This window comes from Scylla paramamosain, chromosome 29 (genome assembly GCF_035594125.1).
Source record: "Scylla paramamosain isolate STU-SP2022 chromosome 29, ASM3559412v1, whole genome shotgun sequence".
Classification (NCBI taxonomy): Eukaryota; Metazoa; Arthropoda; class Malacostraca; order Decapoda; family Portunidae; genus Scylla; species Scylla paramamosain.
Window position 1 is genome coordinate 13,931,880 of NC_087179.1, and position 10,000 is coordinate 13,941,879.

The 10,000-nt window shown below is 41.9% G+C and overlaps 1 long non-coding RNA gene across 1 annotated transcript in view; it reads left to right on the plus strand.

Annotated features, from left to right (window-relative positions):
* The first annotated feature begins 1,684 nt into the window (after window positions 1-1,684).
* LOC135115365 (uncharacterized) overlaps window positions 1,685-10,000 on the plus strand; it is a 98,654-nt gene continuing 90,338 nt past the window's right edge. The window contains exons 1-2 of the long non-coding RNA XR_010275968.1: window positions 1,685-1,769; window positions 2,231-2,348. This is a non-coding gene — a long non-coding RNA (uncharacterized LOC135115365). The remainder of the gene's footprint in view (window positions 1,770-2,230; window positions 2,349-10,000) is intronic.

A 10,000-nucleotide genomic window follows, 5' to 3' on the forward strand; every position in this document is an offset into this window, starting at 1 on the left:
CGTTAGTCAAGTGGCGTTCATCTGTGCAGGAAAATAATTATGAAGGAAGGCACGCAAAATTAGGCTTCTCTCTGTATATTTCCAACCTGGCCTACTGCCGTTACCTCAGGCTCTATTAAGTTGCTGTTAGTATTAAGTTTCATTATTAAAGTCGAGAACTCCATGGCAATTAGCGGTCAGGCCTGGGAGGGTCTAATTACCGTGTATTTAGAGTAATTATTAGTGAGGTAATGTCCGCCAAAATGCTGCTGCTCCTGCTGGCCCAACAAGGACTCCTGCCTGCATTGTCTTATTTTTTTGCGCCTAATTTCACGCCCTGTAATAGTGTCAAGGGTTGTGTGTGTGTGTATGTGCGTTGATGTTTACTCCTCATGTTCTTTTCATTTTTTTTTTCTCTCCCTCTCGTTTAGTTTGTATTTGTTTATGTTTTGATTCTTTTTCTTTTTTTTTTTTTTTTTTCTCTCTCTGTTTCAGTTTGTATTTCTCTGTTTTCTTTGATTTTTTTTTCAGTCTCTCCTTGTCAACTTGTGTTTGTGGGTATGTGGTGTGTGTTTTATTTATTATTTTCCTATCCTCTTTCTCTCTTTCAACGTGTATTTCTCTGCGTGCTTTTATTTAATTTAATGTTTAGTATTGATATTATTATTATTATTTTTTTTCCGTGATATTTCTTAGTGTTGTCTTTAGGTTCGCATTCGTATCTGTTTTTTTTTTCTTCCCTTGTAGATGCTGACGTCAGAGGAGAGAAAGAGGAATGCTAACATGTAGAATAATAATCGTTGTTTCTGTTTACTCTCTCCCTCGTACGATTCAGGTCAGACGAAAGAGATACACACGCGCACAAATACACACAAAAATAAAGTTTATATATAATTTTTTGAGTGTTGCATAATATCATAACAAATTATATATCACCAATAAACTATTCCCACAAAGATGATTTTATGCATTTATATATTCATTCTGCCTCCACAATCGCATCATCTTTCTAGCCTAGCGTCCTTCACCACGTACACAATTTCCGCATTTCATTACCTACAGTGACTTTGATGTTTCCGTGAAATATTTTCGATAATAAACGTGTAAAATAAAGCTTTAATTATCCTTTCCAACAAGCATAAGCCTTTATTGTCTACATCTCGACATTTTGGCTTTCAACTATGCAACCAAAAAATAAATTAACAAGAGAATAATGGATAAATAACTTAATCCCGTAGCTCATGACGTTTATTAATCTTTTTTTAAAACCATTGAGGCGAAGAAAGGCAACAAAATGATTGATACCTCAGACATTAAACAAATTAAAAAGAATCGTAAAAATGAAAGAACTTGAGCCGCCTGGAAAATATGTCACGCCACTGAATAAAAATTGACGAAAGAGACGATAATATCCATTAGGCATTTATTTATATTACAGGAACTCAGAATCTATTACATTATGACTTCATCATGAGGAATATATGAAATACACTTTCATAATGCCTAACTAATCTACATAGGTGACATATTTTCCTCAACTTCACTTCTTTACTTGAATCATAAACACTTACCTCATTGCATACCATTTGTTATATCAGTTGAGTTAATTAATTATTCTGAATGCGCGAAATACAGTTTATGTCATCTAATTAACACGGTAAGGTAATTTCCTGGTTTTCGCCAGCTGCTCGGGACGCTTCGTCAGCCAAGACCAAGACCAACCGTAAGTGTGTTGCGGTTTCGCTCTGCAGTGAAGGAGTTCTTTATCCCCAATCATCTGTGAGCACAAGGTTAGTTAGCACATTTTATCCATCTGTACAGAAGCACTAACACTCGAGAAAGAGTGTAGGGATAAAGAATGATGGTAAAATTGTATATATATATAGTGAAATTGCGTCTATTCTCTCTCAAGCTCTTCTAACTCCCGCACGTCGCCCACTCGAATATTCCGGGAAAGAAAGGAGTAAATAAAAGTAACTACCAGCCCCTTTATCTTTTTTATTATTTTTATTATTTTTTTCGTGTGTATATTTTTATTTTATTTTTTTGTTTTTTGCTTTTTTTCGCTGAATGTATCCTCTGATGCACATTTGCTCTCTCTCTCTCTCTCTCTCTCTCTCTCTCTCTCTCTCTCTCTCTCTCTCTCTCTCTCTCTCTCTCTCTCTCTCTCTCTCTCTCTCTCTCTCTCCACCCGTACTTTTATTCAACATTTATTTTTATTTATTTTTTCCCCCTTTTCCTATTTCTGCAGTTCCAGGTACGGACTTAAGCCAACGGTACAGTGGCTTGCAGCTTTATCTTGCGTGTGGGTGGACAGAGTTCGACTCCCCCTTGTAGCCTGTGTACGCAAGCACCAGCACAGCCATTACGTAAGTACTCCTGGTTATTTTCTTTGTTGCTCCTCTCGTTTTGTTTAACTTGAATGAGTTTTGTATGTTGTACCTCCCCAAAAAATCTGTAACAAATAAAAGGTCTACATTCTGACACATTGGAAGACATTTGGTGCGTTTGGTTGGCAGCCCTGCACACTGGGATGGCTGCTGTGTTATTGTGACTTGGGAAACGGGTTGAAATTCAGAAACGCTTTGCTCTTTCACCACGACTGTCTTCAAAGGCCACAGAGATGCCTAGCCGTGTTCTCAGGAGTGCTTCTCTAGTAAATAGTGTAGAAATCGCGCTGATCCGTCACCACAGCCGTAAGAAATAGCCTTAAAAAACCGTGTCTCTTCAGCTGGAGGCATTTGAATATAGGGAATGTGCGACGCGGAAGAGTTTCTGAATATGGTGTAAGATTGGTATACCATCATCACGTCAAGAAAGGAAAGAAAATATTGATTCTCTCCCATTACAATCGTGCCTGAAGAAAGATTTTTTTTTTCTTTTTCTTCTCCCCTTCATGGTTCATTCCTTCTCCCTCACGAGCTCTCTTCCACGTGATCAGACAGCAGGTTTGATGTTGTTCCACATTTTCATTTATTTATTTTTCTATTGGGGATAGTAAAGTGAGAAAGAAGGAACTTGGGTGGAAGAATAATTTGGTGAAAGATGAAATATAGCGGCAGATGTAAAAGGTGACGGGCTAACTGACACCACACCTTAAAGAGGGCTTCGGGAGCTGCTGTACCTGGAGGGCTGTTGGCTATATTTACCTCCACCGGGTTGCCAATCAGGAGTCGTAGGCGGCTGTGGATCTGTACCTTCCTCCGGCATCTGTCCGTCTACTTATTGCCTTTATTTTGAAACGTTTTACTCTTTAATCATAACTACTTTCAGACCATTGAGATGACTAACCGCTTCCTCATTTTACTATCTCCATGACTATTTTCAAAGGCCACAGAGATGACTAGCCGGGTTCTCATGAGTGTTTCTCCTGTTAATAATGTAGAAATCTCGTTAATCCGTCACTTGAACCTTAAAACGCCATTAAAAACCTGTGCAAATTTCAACTAGGGACTTTTGAGTGTAGTGGTGTTATAGAAGTTGGTCCTGAATCCACAGCTCGCCTTCCACCTCTCCGTCCACCTCCCAGTCGTTGCAGCAGTGTGTTTATAAGCTTAACTCTGTCTTTCTCTCCCCCTCACTCCCTCCACTTCTTTATGAACAGTTCCTTTCGGTGGCCTTCGCTATACACTCGTTTGGGGATATTGGGATGTTATGTTCATTCGTTCGTAGTTATGTGCTGAGTGGAAGGTTGAGTCTGTTGGTGCTTGGAAAGTGTATGTGTGAATAGTTGAGTGAATAGGAATAAAAGCAAGTAAATATGTACGTACTAGACAGATGAGAGGATGAGAGAGAAAAAAAAAATGTAGGTAAATAAAAAAAAAGAGAAAAAAAATGAATATAGATAAGTGAATAAATTAAAGTAAAAAGTACATAAATAAGAGGGAAAAAGTATACAGAAAATATGAGTGGGTGAATAACTACATATAATGTTTTCGTTTTCTGTCCTCAGCCACTTCCTAATACGTAAAAAAAAAATTATATATATATATATATATATATATATATATATATATATATATATATATATATATATATATATATATATATATATATATATATATATAGTTTCTCCTGAATACATATGACAAGAAAGGGAAGAGAATAGTCACTCCGTAATACACATAGAATAAATAAAAAGATGCAATAGATAAATGAATAAATAAAATATATAAAGCAAATAGATAAGAAAATACATTAAATAACTATGAAAGGGTGAAGTTCCATATTACTACTAAAACACGTTGGCGTCTTTACTGTACATACTTTTAGTGTGTTAACGTTACCAGGGTTTACCAAGTGTTCTTTGATGATTGTAGTGCTGCGTTACCAAGGATCCTGCGCCAGTGGGAATGACACCAGTGGGAATCCGACTTAATCCAACCTGGTAATCATCTGTGTGGGCTTTGAGAGAAGTCCTTGTGAGGGAACAGGCAGGAATGGCGGCCTCAGTGTGTACCTACCTTTTGAGTTACGGGAATTGAAATAGTGTACAAGAGAACAGCCAGGAACACAACATGCGGTCACCAGCATGGCTGAGGACTTGCTTAAAAGATTAGCCGAATATAGTGATCAAATAGAGACTGTGAAGGATTCACAGCAGTCAGGCTTAGTTTGTAAACAAAGAGCGGACAGTTCCGCACAAGGTCCATCCACGAACTGGTCACCGGCAACATGCGAGAAATCAGGACTATTTGAATTATTCTTCACAAACAAAAATGACGAGCAACAAGAAAATGTTAACCCTTCGGGTGCAGGTGACGATCTCTTACGGAGGGAAGCGGCCGCAGCGCGTGCGTGTGGTCGCCAAGGACCGCGGCGCGCTGCTGTTCCCCTACCGCCGCAAGCTGGCCTCCATCCCGCTGTACAAGGCGGGGTGGACGCGCCTGCCCGGCGACTTGTGGCGCAACGAGCAGGCCATGGCGGTGCCCGTAGACATGGCCAAGCTGCTCAAGTACAAGAACCTCGCCCTGCAGCTGTACTGCCTGCGCGGGAGTGACGTCAAGCACAAGGGCGTCTTTAACCTCCGGCGGGTGATGGCGCAGCAGCAGCAGGAAGACGAGGTGTTCCTGGCCATGCGCTACTCCGCGCTCTGCTGGTGGCACCGCCTCACCTTCGGCTGCTGCCGCAAGGCTGCCGACGACGAGGCGGTGCCGGTGGTGGTGCGAGGCGGCGGCGAGGTGCGGGGCCGCGACGCCGGAGACGGCGGCCTGGTCAACATGTGGCGCGGCGTCCCTGCCTCAGGGACCCCTGCCCTGTCCCAGGCCACATCTCTGGCAAGCGTGCCAGCCCCCGCCGCGGACTCCCCCGCCACCGGCGCCATGGAGCAGCTTGGGGAGCTTCCACCCCCGCGACCAGTGCGATTCCCCGACTCTGGCGCGGTGTTCCCCCAGCTGCTGCGGGAGCACGACCTGGGGGCCGCGGAGGTGGGGACGCGGCAGCAGGCTGAGGAGGGCCCCCCCCAGCAGCGCGGCCCATGGAGGCACGGACGGCTGGCGCGCGGCGTGGTGGCTGCCCTCGGGACTGCGGGAGGTCTAGCGGTGGCCGCGGGCACGCTGGTGGCCGGGCAGGACGCGCCACTCGTGCACTGGCTGGTCTGCGGATTGGCTGCGGCCCTTGCGCTGGCGTACGCATTCGCCCACGCCCGTGTGAGGCGGCGACGCCGGCGAGGCAGAAGCAGAGGGCCCGCCCAGCCGCCAGGGCGGACAGCTCTCAACACACTGGCGGATCACCACACACGGACCGCCGTCTCTATGCACATAAATGGTACAGAAATTGTGTGAAGACGTGGCACTGATGTCCTGCCCCGGCACGAAGCACTGGTGAAGAGATGCAAGTGTGTGTATATGTGTGTGTGTGTATGTGTGTGTGTGTGTGTGTGGCGGGGAGGGATTTCTTCCATTATTATTATTATTATTATTATTATGGATTATTATTATTGTTATTATTATATATGCAATCCCTACATGAAATATGCCTACCTATTCTTTTCCCCCGTGTTCATCTTTTTTTGAGATATAACTGCTGTGGTTTTTGTTGCGTGTTTCATTACTCTCTCTCTCTCTCTCTCTCTCTCTCTCTCTCTCTCTCTCTCTCTCTCTCTCTCTCTCTCTCTCTCTCTCTCTCTCTCTCTCTCTCTCTCTCTCTCTCTCTCTCTCTCTCTCTCTCTCTCTCTCTCTCTCTCTCTCTCTCTCCAGACCAGGTGTTTCCTTCCCGCACCTTTACCTGCCTAATCCCCTCCTCTATTCCCTCCTCCCTCACCTCTTCCTTCACCTTAAGCCTCCTCTTAGTATTCCCTGTATGGCTTTATACACTTTTCCGCGCCCTTGAAGATGTTATATAAACGTTTTGGGAAGGAGCTGTTTCTTTATCTCCATCTTTGTTGTATGTTTGTATGTTTGCTCGCGTTATTTGGTTATTTATTCACGGAACGGGAGTGTGTGTGTGTGTGTGTGTGTGTGTGTGTGTGTGTGTGTGTGTGTGTGTGTGTGTGTGTGTGTGTGTGTGTGAGTGTTTGGGTTTGTTTTGTGTGTGTTTTTTTTTAAGTTATGGTTTTTGAATTGTTGTTCTAGTGCCTGTGTGCGTTTGTTTGTTTGTTTGTTTTATTGTTTCAGTAGTTTATTATTTTATACTATTTATTTATTTATTTATTTTATTTTCCCTATGTGTGTATTCGTTTATTCATTTATCTTTATTATTTCATTTTACATGTTAAGAAATTCACGTTTTTCCCTTTGTTTTGTCTCCTGGAGGGTTTTGTCTCCTGGAGGGTTTTGTCTGCTGGAGGGTTTTGGTTTGATATGTGCTCAGCAGATTGTGTTGTGTTGGGTTGGGTTGGGTTAAGATTATGTGAAGTTAGAATAGATTATATTTAAAGTTTTATAGGCTAAGTTCAATTGAGGTTTAGTTAGGTTAGATCAGATTAGATAAATTAAGGTTTGGTTAAGTTAGACTACATTACTTAACGTTAGGTTAGGTTAGGTTAGATTAGAGAATTAAGGTTTGGTTAGGTTAAGTTAGATAGTTAAGGTTTGGTTAAGTGAGGTTAGATAATTAATGTTTGGCTAGGTTAGATTACTTAAGGTTAGGTTTGATTAGAATAATAAAGGTTAGGTTACGTTAGGTTAGGTTAGGTTAGGTTACACTAAGGTTAGGTTGTTAGGTTAGGTTAGGTTAGGTTAGGTTGTTAGGTTAGGTTAGGTTGTTAGGTTAGGTTAGGTTAGGTTGTTAGGTTAGGTTACGTTAGGTTAGGTTAGGTTAGGTTAGGTTAGGTTAGGTTGTTAGGTTAGGTTAGGTTGTTAGGTTAGGTTAGGTTGTTAGGTTAGGTTACGTTACGTTAGGTTAGGTTAGGTTACACTAAGGTTAGGTTAGGTTAGGTTAGGTTGTTAGGTTAGGTTAGGTTGTTAGGTTAGGTTAGGTTAGGTTAGGTTGTTAGGTTAGGTTACGTTACGTTAGGTTAGGTTAGGTTACACTAAGGTTAGGTTAGGTTAGGTTAGGTTAGGTTACACTAAGGTTAGGTTAGGTTGTTAGGTTAGGTTAGGTTAAGTTAGGTTAGGTTAGGTTAGGTTACGTTACGTTAGGTTAGGTTAGGTTACACTAAGGTTAGGTTAGGTTACACTAAGGTTTGGTCATGTTATGTTAGATTACTTAAGGTTTGATTAAGTTACGTCACCAGTAAAATCATGTTAGATTAAGTTAGGTTACGTTACGTCACCAGTACAATCAGGTTAGGTTAGGTTACATCACCATTTACCAGTACAATTAGGTTACATCACCAGTACAGTTAGCTTACATCACCAGTACAGTTAGCTTACATCACCAGTACAGTTAGCTTACATCACCAGTACAATTAGCTTACATCACCAGTACAATTAGCTTACATCACCAGTACAATTAGCTCACATCACCAGTACAATTAGCTTACATCACCAGTACAGTTAGCTTACATCACCAGTACAATTAGCTTACATCACCAGTACAATTAGCTTACATCACCAGTACAATTAGCTTACACCACCAGTATAGTTACAACACACAGCACCGAAGAACACGATGAAACAGCCCCAACAAGCCGTTACTCTCTGTATGTATGTTGATAAATAGAGAGCGGCACGCATTTATGTAGATAGGTATATGACTGCATGGTCTGCTTGCCTTTGCTCCTGCCTACCTGTCTGCCTGCCGGGTGGTGCCATGGGCGTGTTTATGGGAGTGTCTGGGCCAAGCCTGAGGGAGCTTATGGCAGGGGATTACACTAATGGGGCTTCAGGAAACTATATACGTGGTTTGGGATTTGCTGATTTACTGTAAAAGGGGGGGAGGGGATGTATTGCTCCGAAAACTATGTAGGATTTTTAGGACCATAAGATGCTTTGGAATAGTTTGCTTGGGTGTCTCGTTTCTACTTGATTTGGGTCTGTTTTGTTTTGCTTTAGTTAGGGTAGGAAGTGACTAGGTTAGGTTAGGAGGGAATGACTAGGTTAGGTTAGGAGGGAGTGAATAGGTTAGGTTAGGTCAGGTTAGGGAGTGACTTGGGTGGCTAGGCATTGGTTGGGCTCTGTTGACTCGTTCATTAGACGCAAAGAGGATTGAGGGATGGGTGGAGATGGGGAAGAATGGGTGGAGGAGGAGGAGGAGGAGGAGGAGGGGAAGAGTGAGAAAAAGAAGAGATATTCCACTCTGTATTCCGTGAAGAGCGAATACTTTCCCTCCACTTCAGAGAGAGAGAGAGAGAGAGAGAGAGAGAGAGAGAGAGAGAGAGAGAGAGAGAGAGAGAGAGAGAGAACAAAGACAAGGAAAAATACAACGAAGGAAGGAAGGGAAGAGGAATAAAAGAAAAGAAAGAAAAAGATGAATAAGTTATGGTTAGAAATAAGAAGAAAAAAACGAGAGAGAGAGAGAGAGAGAGAGAGAGAGAGAGAGAGAGAGAGAGAGAGAGAGAGAGAGAGAGAGAGAGAGAGAGAGAGAGAGAGAGAGAGATGGCGTTACACATATTTCACGCGCCGGATAAACAGACAGCCCAATCATCCGTCGGTGTCACTCTCGCATCCTGATGATTATGTGTTTCGGATAAGATAATGTTGTGTTTTTCCATCCACCGGCGAACCTTCTCTGCGGCAATCGTGTTAATGCTGTGCCGCGTGTTCCAGCGAGGCGCCCGGGAGAGAAAAAGTGTGAAAAATAAAAAAAATATGTGCATCTGTTTAAACCTTGTCAAATTACTCATGATAATTTAAGCCTTTTTTTTTTTTTTTTTTTTTTTTTGTGTGTGTGTGTGTGTGTGTGTGTGTGTGTGTGTAGTAGAAGTAAAGTACATGAATTTGGTAGAATTGATTGTGCTGCGGGTACTTGTAAGTGTTGGGTTAAGTGTGTATGTATGTAGGGTTTGCTAAATGGAGTTCTGCAGTTTGATGTAAAAATTTGGAGTGGAAGGAGAAGAAAGAAAAAAAGAAAGAAAGAAAGAAAAAAAGGCAGGTCATGTACATAGAAGAATGCAAGGAATGAAGGAAGGGAAGAGAAAAAAAGTAGAAAAGAAGGAAGAAAGAAAAAGATGTATTCAAATGATGCCTACACGTGTTGTAAAAAAGAAAAATAAATAAACAAAATGAATAAATAAATCGTTAAAATAAAGTACAAACAGAACAGAACATTACCAAATTTCACACGATGATAATTCAGGAATGTTGCATAAAGCGGAAATAAACAGTTTCCTGAAATTTACACCTGTCACCTTTCCGTTATATATAAACATTGTAGTGACCTTCAGTCCACGAGTTACGAAAGGAGGCGTATGTGTGCCGCGCAGCATAATGACAGCGATAAGGAGATTGCACGAGACACAAGGCAGTTTTGGAAGTGGAAGGAAATCCGCAATCTTGAAATACACCCCATTTTCTTTACCATATTTTCCTCTCTCTTCCGTTTTCTAGTCAGTTAATCAATCAGCACTCAGTCAATTAAGTATAAGCAAGACAAAACAAGATGAAAAGGTAATTTATGACGTTGAGAGAGAGAGAGAGAG